At 46.6% G+C, this 23,229-nt stretch overlaps 1 protein-coding gene across 2 annotated transcripts in view; it reads left to right on the forward strand.

The window, feature by feature from the left end:
* The window catches only part of LOC132391065 (zinc finger MIZ domain-containing protein 1-like), a 258,401-nt gene that overhangs the window by 93,858 nt on the left and 141,314 nt on the right, over positions 1–23,229 (forward strand). Inside the window, exon 1 of one of the 2 annotated variants that reach the window (XM_059963782.1) lies at positions 2,580–2,667. The exons of the other annotated variant lie outside the window; for it this stretch is intronic. The gene's annotated coding sequence lies outside the window, so the exon portion shown is untranslated. Of the gene's footprint in view, positions 1–2,579; positions 2,668–23,229 lie in introns of those variants that run through there. 2 annotated transcript variants of the gene reach the window in all.

Genomic DNA, 23,229 nt, shown 5'->3' on the forward strand with positions numbered 1-23,229 from the left:
TTGGGGGTGTCATCCTGAGGAACTATCGTATCTGACTCACCCAGAGTGCCACTGTCTGCTTGAAATCCAGGCTTAATTAGTCCTATATAAATGTCACCTTTTTACTCTCTTCTTGGTACCTGCCTTTGCTAAAAGCATTTTTAGATTTGCAGTATATTTTAAAGGTCTTTTCTATTTGTCATAGGGTGGACTTGGTCTGTGATAGTGTACAGTTTTATTTTTAAAATAGTATTTAGCGGATATGAGAGCTGCCACTGGGCGAGCTTCCCCTGTCTTTCCCCGAAAGATCTGACAATGAGGCCACGCTCGGGCTGGAGGGGCAGCACCTCATATTTCATCCGTTTAGCCTCTAACCTGATAGCATGAAGATCAAGTTCACCCCTCCCCTTTCTATCTTTTTCCATTCCCCATTCTGGATCCCCTCTCAACCCTTTCCTCACCTCCCTCTGGTGCCTCTCCTCCCTCCCTTTCTTCCATGGTCCATTCTCCCGTCTTATCGGATTCCTTCTTCAGACATTTACCTTTTCCACCCAGTTTCTTACTTCATTTCCCCCCCCCACCCACCTTCCCCCTTATCTGGTCTCACCTATCACCTGCCAGCTTGTTCTCTCTCCCTCTCCCCTCCCCTTCCTCTCCATTCCCCAGAGTCTCAGCCCAAAATGTTAACTGTCCATCTCCCTCTGTTGATGCCGCCTGAGTTGTTGAGTTCCTCCAGCGTTTTGTGTAAAAGGAAGGAGCATTTCTGGCAGTGCTTTGTGCACTTTGCTTGCAGAGTCTCTGTACAAATCTATTGAACCAGCATCATGGAAGCTGGTCCTATTGTGGGTGCGAGGAACGTTAAGCACTTTTCAGGACTGAGATGGGGGTACCAGGGTGAACTAACGGTGCTCTGAACTGATGTACCAGACCACAGTGCACAGTGTTGGGGGTAATCTAGTGGCCAGGGCAGTAGCTAACTTGCAGAAAGCAGAGAGTTGAGGCCAATATGGGTCATTTTCATTTGACATTTAGGAACTTGTGGAGGTCACAGGGATCAGTACAGGGGCCTCAGTATTAATGACCAACTTGTTGGCTTTGGCGAGGGGATGGCGTATGCTGGGCCCAAAGTTGTTGATGATGTAGAGCCGGGCAACAAACAGTTAGTAGATCGAGTCACTGAACGCAAACAGGCCAAGGTGCAAAAACAAAGGTGGAGGATCTCAGCAAGTTAGGTAGCATCTATGGAGGAAGAAAATAACAGAAGTTAGAGAAACTTATGTTCATGGCTAAGACCCATCATCAGGACTGGAAAGGGAGGGGGTGGGGGGGGAGAGGGAGAGAAGCACAAACTGGCAGGTGATAGGTGAGACCAGGTGAGGAGGGATGAAGTAAGAAACTGGAGGTGATAGGTGGAAGAGGTAAAGGGCCGATAAAGATAGAATCTGATTGGAGAAGACCAGTTTATGGAGGAAAGTGAATGAGAAAGGGATTCGGCCTCTACAGCTGTCTGTGGCAGTGAATTCAACAGATTCACCACCCACTGGCTATCTGATAGATCCAGCCTCAGCTGCCCCTTTGAATTGAATGGATGTCCCACAATCTAGATCTGCAATCCTTAGCCACTCTTCCAATTCCCACTTGCCCACCTCCCCCCAGCCCTCCATTTCCCCTCTCTCTCTGCTGCCCTTGTCCACTCCCCCTTTCCCTCCTCTCCTCCCTCTCACACTCGCCTCTCCTCCTCCCTCACACTCCCCACCCCCTCCTCCCTCACACTCCCCACCCCCTCCTCCCTCACACTCCCCACCCCCTCCTCCTTCACACTCCCCACCCCTCTCTTCCCTCTCACACTCCCCTCTCTTCTCCTCCCTCTCACACTCCCGACCCCTCCTCCCTCTCACACTCCCCACCCCCTCCTCCCTCTCACACTCCCCACCCCCTCCTCCCTCTCACACTCCCCTCTCTTCTCCCTCTCACGCTCCCCACCCCCTCCTCCCTCTCACGCTCCCCACCCCCTCCTCCCTCTCACGCTCCCCACCCCTCTCCTCCTCTCACCCTCAAACCTCCTCTCATCCTCCCTCAACCCCCTCCACCCCCTCTCCCTCCTTCCCCACCACCCCCTCCCCCTCCTTCCCCTCTCCCTCCCCCTCCTTCCCCTCTCCCTCCCCCTCCTTCCCCTCTCCCTCCCCCTCCTTCCCCTCTCCCTTCCTCCCTCTCACCCCACCCCTCTCCCTTCCTCCCTCTCACCCCACCCCTCTCCCTTCCTCCCTCAACCCCTCCACCCCCTCTCCCTCCCCCTCCTTCCCCACCCTCACCCCTTCCTTCCCCACCCTCACCCCTTCCCTCTCCGCACACCCTGGGGGTGGGGGAGTCAGAACTGGGCGACATGAGGAGGTCAGTGAAGGTGACGGGGGTTGTGGGTGGAGATTCCCCGGCTGCCTGTCCCTCCCCCCGGAGTGATCGGGCGGCGCGGCTCGGCTCGGCTCGGCGCGGCTCTGCACTCCGCTGCTTGTGTCTGCGAGCCAAAGGTTGAGGGATATAATGAATAATTAATGTGCATTGTGCAACGGCAGCTCGCCGGGAGGACGGCAGCGCCTGCCCCGCCGCTCTTTGTGTTGCGCTGCAGCCCGGGCGCCGGCGGAAAATGGAGCCCTGATGCCCACCTCACAGGGCACAGCCCCAGCGCTCGAGGTAAGCGGGGCAGCCGCCCCCTCACGTCAGGGGGGCATTACGAATCCAGCTCGCCCCCCGGGGTCGCGGACTCAGGTGCACCCCGGTCGGGGGCAGCGAACCGGCGGGTCGGCGGCCGGGCGCGACTCGGGAACAAAAGCAGGGAAGAGTTGGGGCTTAACGCGGCGGGGCAGATGGGGGGGAAGCGAGAGGACGGCTGACACCCGTGTGTTTCTCGCGGTTAATTTATAACGTGCGTGCTTTCTAAGCTCGGAATTTACATGCTTGCCCCCAAGCACTGGATTTGCCGTGTATTTTTAAACTTTCTTCTGGCGAACTTGTATTTCTTAAATGATATTATAGCCAAACAGTTAAACATGTTTCCCCTACTGTGTGTGGATCGCGCATTTAGTGAACGACTGCGTTGCTATTTAAAAAAAATCTATATGTATTCTAAACCAGTCTCTCACTATTAGGACGCAGTGCTACGTTGTGTATTGGCCAGTACTGATGAAGTCCATTACTGTCTCTTACCCCCCCTCCCCACCCTACCCCACCCCACCTCACCCCAGTAACTGCACCCTGTCCATTGCGGCCCTCGACTGTGCCCCCCTCCAACCCCTGCCGCTGTCCTAATGTCACAGCCCACCGTTGCCCTGACTTGACCCCACCCCCAGATTGCTGCCTTGACGTTGGCTCCGTGCCCTATGAGCCACAGACCATAGTGTCCCCCACCCACCTGACCTGGCTCTTCTCTGTGCCGCTCAGCTTGGGAACAGGCCCTTCAGCCCACTGGGTCAAGCACCCTTTCACACTAACTCTATTTCATTTCTCTCTCACCCAAAGTATCCCAAAAATGCACCCCCCTCCCGAGTTTTGCCACATGGGGACAATTTATATTGGCCATTTAATCTACCAGTGTGGAGCACCCAAGGGAAACCCACAGGGTCACATGCTATGAGGCCAAGATTGGACAGCGAGGAAGGTTATCAAAGCTTGCAGCAGGATCTGGACAAGCTGGAGAAATGGGCTGACAAATGGGAGATGGAATTTAATGCAGTCAAGTGTGAGGTATTGCATTTGGGAGGACTTGCACAGTGAGTGGTAGGGCACTGAGGAGTGCGGTGCAACTCCTGGGAATACTGATGCATAATTCCTTAAAAGTATCTTCACAGGCAGATAGGGTCGTAAAGAGTGCTTTTGGCACATTGGCCTTTATAAATCAAAGTACTGAGTACGGGAGATGAGATGTTATGTTGAAGTTGTATAAGATATTGGTGAGGCCAAATTTGGAATATTGTGTGCAGTTCTGGTCACCTACCTACAGGGAAGATATCAATGAGATTGAAAGAGTAGAGCGAAAATTTACAAGGACGGTGCTGGGACTTGATCTGAGTTATAGGGAAAGGCCGAATAAGTTAGGACTTTATTCTCTGGAGCATAGGAGAAAGGGGAAATTTGTTAGAGGTTGGGTGAAACTAGAATTAGTGGCTTAGGGTGAAAGGTGAAATATTTAATGGGAACATGAGGGGGAACTTCTTCACTCAGAATTTGGTGAGAGTGTGGAACAAGCTGCCAGAACAATTGGTGGATGTAGATTCAATATTAACATTTAAAATAAGTTTGGATAGGTACATGGATGGGGAAGGGTACGGAGGGTTATAGTCTGCGTGCACGTTGATGGAGGTAGGCAGGATAATAGTTCAGCATGGAATAGATGGACCGAAGGACCTGTTTCTGCACTGTTGTTTTCTGTAATTCTTTGATAAGGTAGCAACTGGGCATTGAATCTTGGTCACTGGGGTTGTGAGCAAGCAGATCTTGCTGGTTGTGCTGGGGCCATTTACTTAGTCTCAGGCACCCTGGATTTTTTAAAATATAAATTTTGTTTTAGATATTTATCTTCTGCCTCTTGCATTTGTGTGTCAGTAGAAAAGACCAAATTTTAGATTTCCAAACATCAATTCTTCAAAAAAATTAAATATTAAAAAAAATTTTGTATTTTGTTTTAAAAAAAAGTTAAGTAATAGACCATGTTTCAAATAAAAACTTGATTATGTTTAAAATTAAACAAAGATAACAGACAGTTGCTAATGATCAATGATATAATGAGTTGAATGAACTAAACTGATTGAGACACAGATGGGTGTGGAAGGAATTAATCTGGGTGAAGGACAATCAAACTAAAAGTTAAGGGTGTTGCAGATGTGATAGTTTAACCTTCATATTGCCAATTCTTACACCATGACAAGAATGAGCATAGCAACATGACACAAGGTAGTCATCCTACACGCAGAAATTTTGTGGCAGGCAAGAATTTCAAAATGTGCTGTCCAAGGTCTTCTGAAGAATCACAAGTAAACGCAGTGGTTGACTACGGAAACTGGGTGCAGAAGATGAGAGATACATCAGACAGAAGAGGTCCAGCACTGCTGTCAGTTTTGAACTTGCTGAAACCACTGGAACACAGGTACACCCCTCTACAGTTTGGAGAAGTCTTGTCAGAAGTTGTCTTTGTGGAAGAGTTGGTGCCAAAAAGCCATTCCTCAAAAGGGGAAACAAAGCCACGAGACTCAACTACTCAGAAAAACACAAGGACTTGGGTGGTGAACAATGGCACTGATGAGTCAAAATTTGAAATTTTTGGCTCAAGCAGGAGGCCGTTTGTCCTGAAGATCTAGAGAGTGCTACATGGATGAGTGTATGCAGTGAACAGATAACAGAGAAGCATGGAAGAGGTTCCCTGCAGGTTTGGGGCTGCATTTCTGCAAAGGGTGATTTGGTCAGAATTGATTGAATCCTCAGTGCTGAGAAGCACAAGCAGGTTCTTATCCATCATGCAATACCATCATGGGCATCTGATCAGCCCCAACTACACTCTGCAGCAGGACAATGACCCCAAGCTCACAGCCAAGGTCATAAAGAACTGTCTTCAGCAAAAAAAGGAACTAAGAGTTCTGCAACAGATGGTGTAGCCTTCACAGAGCCCTGACCTCAACAACACTGAGGCTGTGTGGGATTGCCTGGAGAGACAGAAGCAGGTGAGACAGTCGAAGTCTGCAGAAGAACTGCGTCAAGTTCTCTAAGATGCTTGGAACAACCTACTGGTCGATTTCCATAGGCACGGCAGTGTACCTAAGAGAATGTATTTTTAAAGGCAAAGGGTGGTGACACCAAATATTGATTAGATTTTTTAAAATTATTCTTTACTGCTCTTTATAGTAATTTTTTTGATATTTAGAAACTTTTCAATATTTTTGCAAGCATCTTCACTTTATGAAATTTTTCATGTGCCGGGACTTTTGCACAGTACTGTAAAGGTTAGCTTTATTTATCACATGCATTGAGACATAGTGATCTACTGCATTGAGTCAATGGCTAGTTCCATCTGAGGGCAGCCCTCAAGTGTCACCTTGTTTTTGGATCATGTCCATGACCCACTGACTCTATAACCTCAGCCTTTGTAATGTGGCAGGAAATCTTAGAGGAGATTTACCAGGATGCCACCTGGACTAGAGAGCATGTCTTACGAGGACAGGTTGAGCGAGCTAGGGCTTTTCTCCTTGGAGCAAGGGGGGGGGGGAATGAGAGATGACTGAAGGAGGAGAGAGGTGTACAGGATGATAAGAGGCATAGATCAAGTGGATAGGAGACTTCCCAAAGACGGAAATGACTAGTATGAGGAGAGTGTGGTTTTAAGGTGATGGAAGAAAGTATGGGGGCATGTCAAAGGTAAGTTTTTGGCACAGAGTTGTGGGTGCGTAGAACACCCTGCCAGTGGTGGTGGTAGAGGCAGATACACTGGGGGCATTTAAGAAACTCTTAGACACATGGATGATAGATAAAAAGGGAGGGAAGAGTTAAATTAATCTTGGAGCAGGTTAAAAGGTTGGCACAACATCATGGGCTGAAAGGTCTGTACTATGCTGTAATGTCCTGTGAAACCAGAACACTCAGAGGAAACCTTTGTGGCAAGCACCAGGTGGACAGTGGTGGGAATCAAACCCCCATCAGTGATCACAGGCGCTATAAAGCGTTTGTGCTAACCACTATGCTACCGTGCCACCCAAGTGTGGTCAGTGCACTGTGAACTTTGCCCATTGACCTGCCACCCCAGCTGCTGAATGCAGATTCTAGCCCACTGATGCCCACGTGGAGTTGTTTTATTTTTATCTCAGCTGTGTGTGTCTGGAGTGGACTTGAGGATCTGCTGGGTTTATGAGAATAGAATTGCCTTCAAACAACAGAAGCGAGCTTAGCGTACCCCCTGTACCTAATAAAGTGGCCACTGAGTGTATGTTCGTGGTCTTCTGCTGTAGCCCATCCATTTCATGATTTGACATGTTGAGCATTCAGAGATGTTCTTCTGCACACCATTGTTGTAATGTGTGGCTATTTGAGCGACTGACACCTTCCTGTCAGCTTGAACCAGTCTGGCCATTCTCCTCTGACCCCTCTCATTAACAGGGTGTTTTCACCCACAGAACTGCCACTCACTGGTTGCTCTGTTTCTCGTGCCATTCTCTGTAATCTCCAGAGACTGTGCCTGAAAATCCCAGGAGTTTGAGATACTCAAACCACCCCATCTAGCACCAACAATCATTCCACAGTCACTAAAATCATATTTCTTCCCCTGTTCTGATGTTTGGTTTGAACAACAACTGAACCTTTTGACCATGTCTGCATGCTTGTGTGCACTGAGTTACTGTCACATGATTGGCTGATTAGATATTGCCTTGGTGAGCAAGGTGTATGTAAAGTCACTGCCCAGGAGAAGGCAATAGCAAAGCACTTCTTTAGGAAACTTTGCCAAGAACATTCACGGTCATGGAAAAGACCATGACTGGCCATGTCTTGCGACAGAGCACATAACAAACGAATGAATGATCTAATAAAGTGGCCACTGAGTTTAGGTATCAGGAAGTGTTGGCAGGACACTTAGCAGAAACAGAATTGGGCAGAGACTGTGGATTTATCAACAAAAAATCACGTTTGGCAAATTTGTTGGAATTCGTAGAGGAGGTAACTTAACAAGATGTGGACTTTTGGAATGCAGTCAATAAGGTGGCTCAAGGCTTTTGAAACACATTTGCAGTGTATGCAATATACTGGTGTGAATTGAGGAATGGTTCATGGAGAGAAATGCATTTATTTAGAGATGCAGCTCAGTTAATAGGCTCTTCTGGCCCAGTGAGCCTGCACTGCCCCATATTGAGGCCTATTAATCTACTTGGAATATTGGGAGTGGGGCACCCGGTGGAAACCCATGCAGCCAAGGGGAGAATGTACAGATGGCGTAGAACCAAGCCCGGGTCAGTACTGTAATAGTGTTAGGCTAACTGCAAGTGCTACCGTGCTGTCCCAGGTAATTTTTTGGTCAGAATGTTGTGACTGGGGGGTGAGGGGAGAAGAGTGGCTGGGGCACGAGCCTACAGCAACGATTTAGATGAGGGGTCAAGTAAGTTATAAACAAATGTGCTGGGTAGCCGTGTGTTTTGTGCGGATGGGGAGATCGGGAACGTCTAGGGCTGCAGCAGATAGAGTGGACTGTAAACTGAATATCCACTTTGGTAGTAAAATTGCAATGTGTAGGAATCCTTAAGTGATGCAATATGTTGATGTTTGTGAGACCTGGATGTCCTTGTACACAAGTCATTGAAAGTTAATTTTTAGCTGTGGCAGACAATTAGTAAGGCCAATTGTATTATGGTTTTCGTTGAAAGGGTATTTGAGTACGAGAGTGGAGATATCTTGTTCCAAGTACATAGAACCTTGGCGAGATAAATCTGGAATTTTGTGAACAACTTTGGTCTTCCTACCGACAGAAAGGATATACTTGTAGTTGAGGGTGCAGCGAAGGTTCACTAGATTGATGCCTTAAACTCTATTGATCTCATTGGACAAAACTATTGAGGTATGCTGGACAACGTGGGCATGGAGAAGATGGTTCCACCTGGTTACAGTATCAGACTAAGGATTGGTAGGTTGGTTAGGATAGGAATGAGGAGAAACTTCTTCACCTCTGGGGTAGTCAATGTTTGGAATTCTGACTGAGAACATTGTGGAGGTTCAGGCACTGTCTGTATTCAAGACTGATTGGAGTTTCGGGTTCAGATATAATTTTTCACCTCAAAATGTACAGTGGCCGTGTCATTTAACAACCAGTGCGCCCGAGGATGTACTGGGGACAGTTCTCAAGAGCTGCCACATATTCTATCGTCAACGTAGCATGTTTTGTTAACCTCCTTCATTGTCCACTAAGCCACCAACAGACTGACCATGCCTTGTGCATTCTCATCTGAATCGTAGGTGACGAGCAACAATGGGAGCAGCCACAATCCCTGAGGGAGTCCGGTAGGATTGAGGATATGGTATTTCACTTTCGTGTCTGTTTGTAAACCCACCTCCTGTGGTTGCAGCTAAAGTGGCAAAGGAGAAATTGAATCTTTTCCTAATGTATCGTGCAGAGTGATCCTGTTTCTTGGCAGCAGTGGTAAAATTATAATGTTTGGAAAGAGATGTTAGCTGGTGAGTTGGTTTTAATGTCACCATTGTTTGCTGTTTAGTGACCAATTTAGAATGTGATGTTTACCTGCATTTTCTCTGCAGCCGTTACACTTTATTCTTTTACTGTTTTACCTTGTTCTACCTCAGTGCACCGTGTAATGATCTGTTCTGTATAAACGGAATGCAAGACAAGCTTTTCACTATATCTCAGTACATGTGACAATAACACAACAATTCCAGTTCCATATTTCTCAAGCCTATCAGGACTAGCGTTGGAAAAGGAGCATAGGAGTTCAGCTCCGACATGGTTCAGCACAACATTGTGGGCTGAATGGCCTGTTCCTGTGCTGTACTGCTCTGCGACGTCATCTGTAAGGAGTTTGTACATTCTCCCCCGTGACCGTGTGGGTTTACTCCAGGTGCTTCTGTTCTCTCCCACAGTCCAAAGATGTACCAGTTAGTAAGTTACTTGCTGTAAATTATCCTGCGGTTTGGCTTGGATTAATATGGGGTTTGTTGCACAGCACAGCTTGAAGGGCCTGCAGGGCCTTTTCTGCGTTGTATCTCGCAACAAAGTAAAGGTCCGCATCTTTAGGGATAGTTGGGTGACATCTCTGAGGTTGAGGTAAGCTTTATTTGTCACGTGTATCAAATCAGTGAGAATTGTGCTGAGCCGCCTGCAAGTGTCACCAGGTTTCCAGTGTGCTCACAGCTCTCACGGTCACAGCAAGAACGGTAAACCCCTTTGTGGTGGGAATTGAACCCCGAACTTATGATGTTACACTAACTGCAGAACTTCCTCTGTACCTGTTCCAACTTTGTTTCCTGTTACAAAGCGGTTGCTTGTGATCAGAGTGCTAACGGAGAGGGTAGGATTGCCAGTAAAGGTGGCTGTGACTTGTTGCCACAGCCGACTTCTGTGTTCCACGAACCAAGCGCTGCATCCTGTGGAGAAATCACGTGTTCAGAAATTTAAATCGTGAGCCCCCAAGGCTTTGATTAGGTGCAAATCAAAGACACCACCTCAGCTGTGAAGTGAAGATTTCAGTGCTGAGGCTCAGAGCAGTCTGTGTGATTTTTTTTTTGTCGAGGATTTCTCTCCCTGTGCCCAAGTGTGGCTTCTGCACACAAGCCGAGTGCTCTGACTCAGTGAGGATTCCATCTGAGCTTTTGTACGTGCCGTGGTGTCCATGGAAACCTCAACACCAAGCCACAATCCCTAACCAGTCGTTGGAGAAGTTAGGCCAGGAATACATGGGAAGCACTCCTCCAAATCCCGATCAACAACCAGTACCAGGAGGACATTACTGCGCGGTGCAGGCCTTTGGCCCGCAATGTGTTAACCCTTTAACTTTAAGATCAATCCAACCCTTCCCTCCATTTATCTCTCATCCATGCGCCCATCTAAGAGTATCTTAAATGCTCCTAAAGTATCTGTCTTCCTGGCGGACATTTCACTGCAACACCTACCCAGTATGCCTTTGTGAAATGCGTGTGCTTTACCCAGGTGCTCTAGTTTCTTCCTGCAGACCAGAGACACCTTGAAGAATATTCCTCTGTATAACCGATGCGCCATCATGGCGCCCTTTCATTGCCACAGAGGGACCGTATCCTTGGGTATATTTAAGGCAGAGATTGTTAGATTCTCGAATGGTAAGGAGGTTTAGTGTTACAGGGAGAAGGTGGACAGTCGGGGTTGGAAAGAGAAGCACTGAATGGTGTAATTCTTCTCCTGTTTCTTCTGGCGATCACTGGCTACAAAATGCCCCTCCTGGGTTTGTAGCCACGGTATTCATGCAACTGGTCCAGCTGAGTTTCTCATCACTGGTGACCACAGAATGTTGTAAAGGAATTTACTCGCCATGACACATAGAAATAGGGCATTGAGTCTGCCCTGCTGTTCCATCATGGCTGAGGGCTGATCTATTATCCATCTCGCCCCATTCTCCTGCCTTCTCTCCGTAACCTTTGTCTTTACAGCCTCTATCAACCTCTGCTTTAGATATACGCTATCATTTGCCCTCCACAACCGTCTGTGGCAATGGAGTTCCCAGATTCACCGCCCTCTGGCTAAAGAAATTCCTCTTCACCTTTGTTCTAAAGGGATGGCTTTCTATTCTGAGGCTGTCTCACTATTGGAATCGTCCTGTCCATGTCCTGTCTATCCCGGCCTTTCAGGACCACTGGGGTTGTTGCTGGTAGTGATTGCTGTCTGCTGTGCAAGAGAGAGAGAGAGAGATCATGGTTTAGACACTATCTGTGTGGCAACTCTGAAGGTGACAGCTTGCTCAGTTGAGATTGTCTAAATCAGCCCAAATTTGAAATTGCACTGGGACCATCCCGAGCAGTGCTGGTAATGAAGATGATTTTATCCACTGGGATATGGAGCTACTCATGACGATGTCTGTCTGTGAATTGTGTTGAGGTGATGCTGTGCTGCAGAACCTGATGTTTGCAATTTCCCACATGCACAAAGCATCTCAACCAAACACCACCACACAGGAGTAACGTTCCCTCTAGTTTGTAATGACCTCTGTGCGCAAAAATCTTGTGCTGTGCAATTTTTTTGCCCGGTGACAACAATGTGCACTCGGAATATTTTCTTCGACAAAAATTGTATGAAAAGGCAGTTCTAAAATATGCAGACAAATCATCGCAAACTCCACATTGTCAACACCGTCCACGTCAGAAACCAGAAAAGGAAATGTGATCATGAAATACACTTAACATGCCAATGAGGGAGAAGGTGACCATCTGCTGTGCACAGTCTAAATTTCTATGAGTGTTGGTAGCAGAAGATGTTTGTGCGCACACCTTAGAGGGAACATTGTACAGGAGTGAGAGGAAAAAGGACCATTGAACAGTACAGGCCCTTTGAACTAATCTTTTAATCTATTCCAAGGTCAATCTAACCCTTCCTTCCATTTATCTGATCTTAAAGTTTTTATAAATGCTCTACCATCATCCCTGGCACTCACCACTTTCTGTAATTAAAAATCTACCTCTGACATCTCTTTCACTCACCTCCCCCACCATACTTTCCGCTAATCACCTTAAAATTGTACCCTCTTATATTAGCCATTTCCACCCTGGGGAGAAAGCTGCTGGCTGTCACAACAAAAGGCGTTAAAAAGAACTGCTTGGCACAGAGGAGGATCTGAGTCATGGGGTGGTTCCAGAGGTGGAATTCAGCCCATCAAGTCTGTGCTGAGTCGCGGTCATGTAATCTGGTCAGACTCATTCTCTACATCCCTGCACTTCATTGTCTCTTGTGCCTCTCCAAGTCCTTGTTTAAAGACATGGAAAGCATCCTAACTGGCTGCATCACTGTCTGGTATTTGGGAGGGGCACTGCACAGGATTGAAATAAGCGGCAGAAAGCTGTAAACTCATGGTTTGGGGCTGCTTTGCTGCCCCAGGCCTGGACAGCTTATAACCATTGAGGGAACAATGAATTCCAAATTGTATCAAGACATTTTACAAGAGAATTGTCAGGGGTAGCCGTCTGTGACCTGAAGCTTAGTAAAAGTTGGATGATGCAGCAAGACAATGTTCTGAAACACAAGAGTAAATCAACAACATAATGGTTTAAAAAGAAGACAATTTGTGTTTTGGAATGGCCAAGTCAGAGTCCAGACCTTAACCCAATTGAGAAGCTGTGGCAAGACCTGAAGAGGGCTGTTCATGCAAAGTATCCCAGAAATATTGACAAACTGAAACAGTTTTGTATGGAGGAATCTTCATCATTGTGCAATTCTGATCAACAGCTACAGGACACATTTTGTGGAGGTTATTGCTGCTAAAGGAGGTTCTACCAGTTATTAAATACAAGGGTTTTTGATACTTTTTCCAGCTTGAACTGTGAATGATTAAACAGTGTGTTCAATAAAGACATGAAAAGTACAATTGTTAGTGTGTTATTATTTTTGGCAGATTGTATTTGTCTATTATTGTGACTTTGAAGATCAGACCACATTTTATGAGCAATTAATGCAGAGAAACAGGTAATTGCAAAGGGTTCACAAACAGTTTCTTACAACTGGACCTTCTCTTCTCCCACAGGTAGGTGACCTGCGCTTGGGGAGGCAGGGTGTGGGTGTGTTCAGTGAAAGAGGTGAGTGGAGGGTGGGCGAGAGCCACTAACGCTCCCTCTGAAGCTTGAATTTGGATCTGGCGTCATTGGAGAATCCAATGAAGTAATTCACAGTCTCTGAAAGATGGTCCCAGACAGACGGAGGTTTGTAAGTTAGCCAAGACCCTGGCAGGCTAGGGGCTGATCAAAGTATTCCCTGCACTGACGGTTACCGTTACCAGTAATGCTGCCACATCTGTCCCATTAGTGCAGAGGTTCCTTGGGTCCATCAACCTCTTGCTTCACAGTAAAGGTTTGGAACCCCTGCTTCGTGACAACAGAACAGTAATTACATCTGGCGGTAAGCAGGGGAAACGTTTACATAGTCAGAAAAACTGAAAGAAATGTTACCGGCAGCATTACCTAATGTTTATACCATTGGAAATGTATCATGGAATACAGTGCCACACTCTAGGGGGCAACACACTTGCATAGCAGTTAGTGTAGTGCTAAAAGAAGTGCCAGCAACCTGGGTTTAATTCCTGCCACTGTCTGTAAGGAGTTTACATTCTCCTTGTGACTGTGTGGATTTCCTCCAGGTGCTGCAGTTTCCTCCCGCAGTCCAAAGACGTATCAGTTAGTAGGATACTAGGTCACAAGGGTGTAATTGGGTGATACGGGCTCATTGGGTCAGGAGGGGCCTGTTGCCCTGCTGTATCTCTTAAAAATAAAAATTACTACATTAGAAAAAGAAATGACAAGAAAAAATATAGTGGTGAATCTGGAATTCACTGTGAAGGATGATAGGTTTTTGTTTCGAAAGGGTGTCAGCCGTTAAGGGGCAAAGGCAGGTGAATGGCATTGAGGATGGTGATGAAATGACAGAGCAGACTCGATGGACCAAATGGCATAACTGCTTCTATGTCTTATGGCAGGGGCTTTCCATCCTGGTGTCCTTGGACCCCTTGCTTAATGGTCGGTGGCTTGTAAAAGGTTAGGAACCTCTGTCTCTGGTCTTCAGCCAGTTTAAACATCAGATCCTTTCATTCTTTCAACCCCAAGCCCCCCCCCCACCCCCCACCACCGTTTTCTCAGCTTAAAAATACTTCCGTGTGATCAGGTGGTGAGCCTGAGTAAAAATGGCCGATGTGAGGTGGGGGGCATAGTTTTGAGGTGATTGGAAGGAAACTATAGTCGGGGTGTCAGAAGTAGTTTACACGGTGAATGCTGGGTGCTTGATACGTGCTGTCAAAGGGATTCTTATCCACGTGTATGATAGAAAAATGCAGGACTGTGTGGTAGGGAAGCATTGGATCAGGGGTTCCCAACCTGGGATCCATGGACCCCTTGGTTTATGGTAACGGGTTGCCCCTGATTTAAATTGATCTTGGAGCAGGGTAAAAGGTTGGCACCACATTGTGGGCCGAAGGGACTGTGCTGTAGTGTGTGTTCTATGTTCACTGTGCTGTGAGTAACTCCTACTCAGTTTGAGCAAATCAGGGTGGTGCCAGCTCAGAGATGTGTACTGAAAGGATCCACATCTTGATTGAGCGGAGGTGCAAAGATTAGAGATTCACTTTGGATAAATAATCAGCGAAATATATTCCAAAATGTGTAATAATCTAGCGCTTAACTAGTTCTTTAGTATAAATTGTGGACCAAATTTCAGAAAAGAATAAACACAGAGCATTGCACCATATCTTCAGTCCATTGTGTTGTGCTGAACTTTTAATCTACTCGAAGATCAATCTAACCCTTCCCTTTTCCATCTTTTGCCTGTTACACCTTGGGTGTTTAGGGCAGCAATGAAGATCCTCCATCGCTGGCAGTGTTCAGGGCTTCCTTCATCGTGTCAGTAGCTTCCTTCTCAGTTTTCAGGAATACTGTCACGCTGGGACGTAGAAGGATTCTTCATTGCTGTTTCCATAACTGTTTTGTTTTACCAATGAGTGTTGTTGGCCCCGAGCTGAACCCCCGAACCTGGAGAACTGGCGGACCATTCTTGGTCTGGCCTCTACCCTTTGATCTGTTTGGCATGGGTGACCCTACTAAGACCCTGAGTTTAAAACCCTGACTCCAGCCAGCATTGCACTCAGTGTTATTGAGGCATGCGAGCCTCCAAACTCTACAACAATATTTTGGTCCATTTGGAAGTTCTTCCCAGATGGCCCTCCGTTTATCTACCACCAAGGTGCCCATCTAAGAACTGCTTAAATGCCTCTGCCACCACCCCTGGCAGTGTGCTTCAAGCATCTGTCCCTCTATTTGTAAAACAAAACCTGGGGAAGTCGTCTCTGTCTCCACTCTATGCCTCTTATAATCTTGTATACTTAAGATTGTAATTATATCAATCACCTCCATGATGAAAATGGTTCTGAGTTCTCTGTGACTTCAAACCACGTCAGTTTGAAGGTTGTTACCAGTGTTTAGTTGCTGGGTTCCCGCATTAATCTCTCCTCACCCCCTCCCACCCACTTTCTCTACCTCTAATATGGAATCACTGCCCATCTTTCTCCCCCCACCTGCTTCAATCAGTTTTGACCCCTGGACCTGCGCTGATACACCCCTGGAAGTCAGATACTATGTGACCGTGATCACAATACATTGTCTGTCCTTGAGGTGCTATGGCTTGGAGTTTCTGACTGATCTCTGGGAGGTACATTCCCTTAAAAAATTACTCAACCCACAACCCTTTGTTCACATAGATGAGTATGACAACCAGGGATTTTGATCAATTTAACTGAATTTTTGTTTTATTATTGTGAGTTGCAGGCTCTCCTTTCTCCCCCTCCCACCCCCACCTCCCCAGTAAAGCCCAAAACCAGGCAAAATTGTAAAGTATAAAAAACTAAAAATCCAAAAACTGTAATGTCTGCAGTTCAAAAGTATTCACCCCCACTTTGCTCGGTACTTAGTTGAACTGGTTCTAGCGACTATTGAGTAGTCATTTCAGATGCATCCCTACTAGCTTTGCACAACGTGATGGAGCAAGATTTGCCCATTCCTCCTTGCAAAGTTGCTCAAACTGAGCCAGGTTAGTTGGAGAGAGGCAGTGGGCAGCAATCTCAAGGCTTTGACAGAGATGTTCAATCGGGTTTAAGGTCAGGAGTCTGTTGGGTCACTCAGGACGTAAATTTTCTTCATTTGAAGCCACTCTATGGTTGCTCTGGCAGTGTGCTTTGTGTTGTTAATCCTGCTGAAAGATGAACTTTCTCCCCAGTTTAAGCTTCCTGGCAGAGGCGAGCATGTTCTTATCCAGGAACTCTCTGCATTTAGCATCTTTCATCTTCCCATCAAACCAGAACAGATTTCCAGCCCCTGCTGCTGAAAAGCATCCCAATAGCATGCTTCCTGCTCCATACTTTACAGCAGGGATGGTGTTACCTTATTGATGTGCAGAACTAGATCTACACTGAGGCCAAAAAGCTCCACTTTGGTCTCATTCAACATCAAGACAGGCTTTTACATCATTACGATATCTTCTAAGTGACACTTTGCAAAGTCTTTACAAGCAAGGATATGCTTTTTTTTTAGCCAGGGCTTCTTCCTTGCCACTCTTCCATAAATGCTGTTTTTGTGCAAGGCCTCAGAGATTGTGTAGCCATGAATTTGATGCCGGAAAGCAGAACTCTTCCTTTCCAGTCCTGATGAAGGACCTCGGGGCCCAGAACGTCAACTGTTCATTCCCTCCATCGATGCTGTCTGACTTGCCAAGTTTCTCCAGCATTTTGAGAGAGTGGAGTCCTTTTTTTTTGGCTGTGTCAGTCAAGAGAGTGAAAAGTGACCATCCACCTCCCTGATTTTAGTCAATGAGATAATTGGGAGGTTGAAAGGTGTTGGGTTGTAATCCAGACATCGCAAAGTTAAGTTCAATGTTTTGTTGTACGTGTGATAAATAAATGATTCTGAATCCTGATCTGATCTGAACTTTCTTTGTAGCTGTTACATGTCATTTTGTATTCTGTTATTGACCATAAGACCCTGATTTAACCACTAACCTAATGCCGGGAGGATTTACAATGACTGGTTAATCACTAACCTGTATGTCTTTGGAAACCAGAGCACCCAGAGAAAATCAGTGCATTCCACAGGGTGGATGTACAGGCTCGTACAGAGAACACCAGCATTGAACTCTGAACTCCGCCCCTAGATGTAATAACGTTTTGCTAAACACTATGCTACCTGTAGTTTAGGGACTTTGACCAAGGTTTTGAGCAAATTTTATTTTTTATTTTCATATTTAGATATGTAGCATAGTAATAGACCCCACTGGCCCAACGAGCCTGCACTACCCAATTACACCCACGTGGCCAATTAACCTACTAACCCGCACGGTTTTGGAATGTGAGAGGAAATCAGAGCAGCAGCCTCCCCATATGGTGTAAATCAAAAAGGTGCAGATGTTGTAAACCTGCCTGAACCTAAAATTGCTGAGAGCATTCACATTCAGATTTATTTATCCCATGTACATGTCATCATACAGTGAAATGGGTCATTGGCCTTCACCACTAAGGGCGTGCCTGCGGCAGCCCATGAGTGTCACCACACGCACTGGCGTCAACACAACGTGCCCGCAAAGCTCAACAGAATAACGCTAGTAGCAGCAACAACAACGACAGCAAAACAGGCCCCCCCCTCCCCCTTTCCTCCCTTCCAAACACACAGAAAACCCTCCAACTTCAGGACAAGCCTCTGGGCCTGCAGTCCCCTGGCCTTGACATCCAGTCTTTCAGTTGACCATCATGCCTCAATCTATGCAATCAACCCCTGGACTATCCTATAACAGGTCTTCAAACTCCCAGACTGACTGACCTCTCTCACGCAGACATCCGATCCCGAAGACCCACCAACCTGGGACACTGATATCCTTGGTTGTCCTTTATCCGCATCGTTGGTCTCAGAGCTGTGAAGCAGAGGCCTAGATTACGAATGTCCATCATCACCCTTTGTGTGTGGAGCGGAAGCCTGGCCTCCAACTCCACATCGCTCAGTCAACAGTTGTGAAGAGAGGAAAGCGGAGTTAACGTTTCTCTTTGAAGAGCCTTTGTCAGAACCGGGAAAGAGAGGAAAAGCACTTTTTTAAAAAAAAAGTTAACGCTGACTTCCCATTCCTTGTACATTGCCAGTTCTCACGTGCAGTCCCTGCGTGTTGTACCTGGCCGTGCTGCTTGGCTGCCTTGCGGTTTGGGTGACACGATACTGGGGTAATGACAAACTCCATTAACCCAGCTTAATGCAGCACATAGTTTAACCTGCTTCCAACTGGTTTCAGGTATTTCATGCATTCTGTGTATTAGCCAGCCACAGAGGCACATGGAGAGGAATGGACACAAACAAAAAATAGTCACTGTTTTGAACTTCATTGAAGGGTCTCGACCTGAAACATCAACTGCTATTCCTCTCCATAGATGCTCCTTCACCTGCTGCATCAGTGTTGCTCCAGTCTTGTAACCACCTGGGTTTTTTCTGCTTTCTTTCATTTTGTGTGTCCCCCTCTCCCCCTCTCCCCCTCTCCCCCTCTCCCCCTCTCCCCCTCTCCCCCTCTCCCCCTCTCCCCCTCTCCCCCTCTCCCCCTCTCCCCCTCTCCCCCTCTCCCCCTCTCCCCCTCTCCCCCTCTCCCCCTCTCCCCCTCTCCCCCTCTCCCCCTCTCCATGTCATACCTGGTGTCGATTGAAACGTTGTAGAAGTTTTTTGCCCTTACCACATGCCTGCAACTTGGTCTTGTTATTTCAGAAAAAAATAGCAGACAAAATGTGGACTTCCAGTGAGACACAAGGCAAGACGGCAGCACAGCACCGAGTGCTGACGTATAACCCTCCTTTTTCACGTTCTTTTGGGCTCATAGATGGTCTTAATACAAGTTTGATTTTGGAGAAAGATCTAACTAAAGGCATGACCTCAAAAAAAAATCCAAATTCAACCAAGAAACAAGATATCAGCAGATGACACCAAGCTAGCGAGTCATCCAAAGAAATAGTTATACTAATTAAGCAAACAATGGCAACAGAGATGGAATTGCTGCAAGAAACAGTAGCCCACATGCTAAAGGAGTCGCTGGAAAAGGCTCTCGACCCCATACAGAAGCTTATGGCAGAGAATGGCAACATTCTCCAGTCGTTAAAGGAGCAAGCGGACACTCATGCTAAAAAAAAACTTAGCACAGTCTTCAACAAAATAGACAACATTCAGGTTAGCTAACACAAAGTACACTGCAGATGCTGTGGTCAAATCAAGACATACAAAAAAGCTGGATGAGCTCAGCTGGTCGGGCAGCGTCCGTTGAAATGAGCAGTCAATGGATGCTGCCCGACCTGTTGAGTTCATCCAGCTTTTTTGTATGTCTTGATTCAGGTTAGCTTATGCAAGAATGAGAAAGATACTAGCTCCTGTCTTGCGGAGGTGACTAAGATACGGAAAAAGCTAAACAACTTGGAGGATAGATCCAGAAGAAACAATGTGCGCTAGTTAACTTACCGACAGGTGCTGAGAGCGACGATCCGAGAGGCTACCTCCAGGAGATGTTGCCTAATTGGATTCCAGTGCTCAAGAACTCCCACAGCACTTCCAAGATCGATAGAGCACATATGATCTTTTCCACCAACACCTCAAGACCGCGGACCATGGTCTTTAGGCTTCTACGGTACACCGACCGGCAGGCTATCCTGGAGGGTGCAAGGAAAGCCAAACCTACTCTCCCTGACGGCACCCAGCTGCAGTTCTTCGCCGACTACAGCCCCGGCACAATGCAGGAACGGCAGGGATACAGGGAGATCTGCGCTAAACTCTGACAGGGGATTGACTTGTTCCTCATGTACCCGGCAATTTTGAGAGTGAATATCAAGGGCATGAAGATGTCGTTTAACTTGGCAGAGGAAGCGAAAGAAACCCTGAAATCATCGGTGCTGGGAGATATGGAAGAAGACCCTGGGCAAAGTCCACACGCCCCTCAGGAGGAGATGGAACTGCATTAAGAGCTGGGACCAGTCTGGATGCGCAATCTAACAGACACGGGCAAATTAGCGTCCTAGGTGTGAGGTTTTCTGGTTATTCTTTTATTGGAAAGTCATTCAATGCACTTCTGTATTTAGTTAATTAAGGGGCCAGTATGTTTCTGAGTATTGCAGGTCAGAGTTATAAGGCAATAGCTCAGTCAACTTGTTAGTACAGGGATAACATGGTAATGTGATATAAATCTGCCGAGAATATACCTTTTCTCTTGTACTCTCTGAGGTGATATTCAACACACCCAAATGTCATACCTCATCAAGAATGAAGCTGAAAACAGCAGAGTGTTTTCTCTGGTTGTACATGTTCATTTCAGGTTATGTCTCCAGTGGACTTGTTTACGTTCCTGGGCGCCAGATAAGACGTTACTGGCATCATCGCTAAGCGACGGTCTCCCGCAAGAGAGCTGTTGCAGTCTTGATTATGTGGTATACTATATTTGAGTCAGGAATTGTTTTAATTATATAGGTTAAATGGTTTGACCAGGTTTCTTTTCTTGTCTCTTTGATATGATTGTCTATGAGAATTGCTTTGCCTTTCTAATTTGTTGGTGTTGGGGGGGGGAGGGAGGGCGTTAATGTTCAGTGTCTGACATTGCTAAGTGACACTCACAGATGTTACAAAGTAAAGGGTTAAATGGGAGGGGTGGTAGGAAGGGGGTAACTCAGGGCTCCACCACCAACTTACAACAACAGATCCAGGGGAAGATGAGCAACACAGACAAATTAGAAAATCTTACTATTGTACCATTTAATGTTAGAGGATTAAACTCTCCCTACAAGTGTTCAAAAGCTTTAGATTTCTTACGCGGAAAGAAAATAGTTATCGCGCTGTTACGGGAAACCCATCTTAAACCTAATGACATTCCCAGGGTTCAAAACCACTTTTATAAACCCATTGTGGCATCTAACTTAAACGATTTTCAGCTAAGATAGGAATGCTCTGTCTGTGTATGCACTACTACTCGGTTGGTGGGGGGGGGGGGGGAGAGAGGGGTGGAAAAGGGGGAGGAGTGGGGATGAGGGTTGGGGGGTGGCTGGGTTAAACAGACAAAATGTAATCGGCAACTGGTTGTATTGAATGTAATTTGTTGGTGTTGCAACAAAAATTAGTGATTTAAAAAAAACAGACAAAATGCTAAAGAAACGTCAAGGTTGCTGCCCGATAGGCCACAAGGCGAGGAGAGGGATAACAATGTGTAAGAGAATGGTCATTGTCTTTTCCCCAGGGTTGGGGGAATCCAGAGGGCACAGATACAAGATAAGAGGAGAGAAATTAAGAGCGCTGAGAGGTAACCTCTTTACTCGGAGAGTTCAGAGTGCCAGCAATGAGCATGTGGTTGAGGAGGGTCCAGAGGCATTTGCGTCTGTATATGGAGAGGAGGGGCTAGGAAGGGTATGGACTGCATGTGGGCAGTTGGGACAAGCTTGGAAGGTGCTGTAGTCAGCAGGTAGTCTGAAGGGCCTGTTTCGAGCCGAATTCCTCTATGATTCTGTAAAGTCATAGAGTTGGTGCGTTAACCCCATTCGCATTTTAGCAGCACAGCCATTTGTTTCTTTCAAGTTGCCCTCTTCACTTTGATCAGATAGAGTGTCCATTGCAGCCCTCCTGCCCACTCTGCCTGGGTAGTCTACAACCAGATGGTGTAATCAGTGAATCCTCCACAATTTCAGGTGGACTGCTCCCCTCTGTCGTCTTTCTCGAGCTGACCAGTTCCTCCTGCGCCCACCCCACCCTACCTCCTCTTAAACCCTGTTTTTTTCTGCACTCCGTCCCCCACGTCCCCATCACCTCCCAGCCTCGGTTGCTATTTGCACTCTTCCCTCTGCCACCTGCCTATCACCACTGCCTCACCTGGATGCATTGCTCTGCCATCTCTTGTTCCACCCCTTTTCTCTCCCCCCACCTATCTATATAGGCTCCCCGCTATCCTTTTCTTTCAGCCAAATGAAGGGTCTCTGCAGATCAGTAAACACGAGGTTCTGCAAATGCTCGAAGCTTTGAGCAGCGCGCTCACACACACAAAGCACTGGCTACGGAGGGGATTGAGTTGACTGCTTATTCCCCTCCGTGGATCCTGCCTGTCTTGTGGAGATCCTGAAGGGGCGCTTCTATCCCACTGTTTTAAAGCTATTGTATGCCCTAGTTTGATAATGTGGATTTAACCTCATGGAATTCCTCTGGTTCCGCAGTTTCCTATTTCATTCCAAAGATGTACAGGTTAGGGTCAGCATGCAGGTTGGTGCCAGAAGTGTGGTGACACCTGCAGCCTACTCCTAGTGGGACAGAAGCTGTCCTTGAGCCTGGTGGTACAAGCTTTCTGGCTTTTGTATCGTCTGCCTGATGGAGGAGGGGAGAGGAATGGACGTCCTGGGGTGACTGGAGTCTTTGATTATGTTGGCTGGTTTGCCAAAGTAGCAAGATATGGATTGGGTTTGGAAAGTAGTGATCTTTAGGGCTGTGGACCTAAAGTTGGACGGTGGGATTCGATTGGGTGGCAGGGTTGAGATACAGTGCCAATATCATGGTGGATTTAATTTGGCTTTTTTTTACACCGATCAATAGAAAAAGACTCTATAGTGTCAAAGTGAAAACAGATCTCTACAAAGTGATCTAAATTGCAAACATAAAACTCAAAATAATTGATTGCTAAGGTATTCACTCCCTTTTAATATGACATACCAAATCATCACTGGTGCACCCAATTGGTTTCAGAAGTCACATACACTGTAATTAGTTAAATGGAGATCACCTGTGTGCAGTCAAGGTTTTTAGTTGATTGTTGTAAAAATACACCCTTATCGGGAAGGTCCAACAAAGAATACTCCAAGCAACTCTGTGAAAAAGTTGCTGAAAAGCACAAGTCAAGTGATGGATACAAGAAAACTTCCAAGTCACTGAATATCAATTGGAGTACAGTTAAGTCAGTCAGCAGGAAATGAAAAGAATATGGCACAACTGTAAGAGAGCAGGCCATTCTCAAAAGCTGGGTGACAGTGC

The sequence above is a fragment of the Hypanus sabinus genome, chromosome 1, assembly GCF_030144855.1.
Source record: "Hypanus sabinus isolate sHypSab1 chromosome 1, sHypSab1.hap1, whole genome shotgun sequence".
Classification (NCBI taxonomy): domain Eukaryota; kingdom Metazoa; phylum Chordata; class Chondrichthyes; order Myliobatiformes; family Dasyatidae; genus Hypanus; species Hypanus sabinus.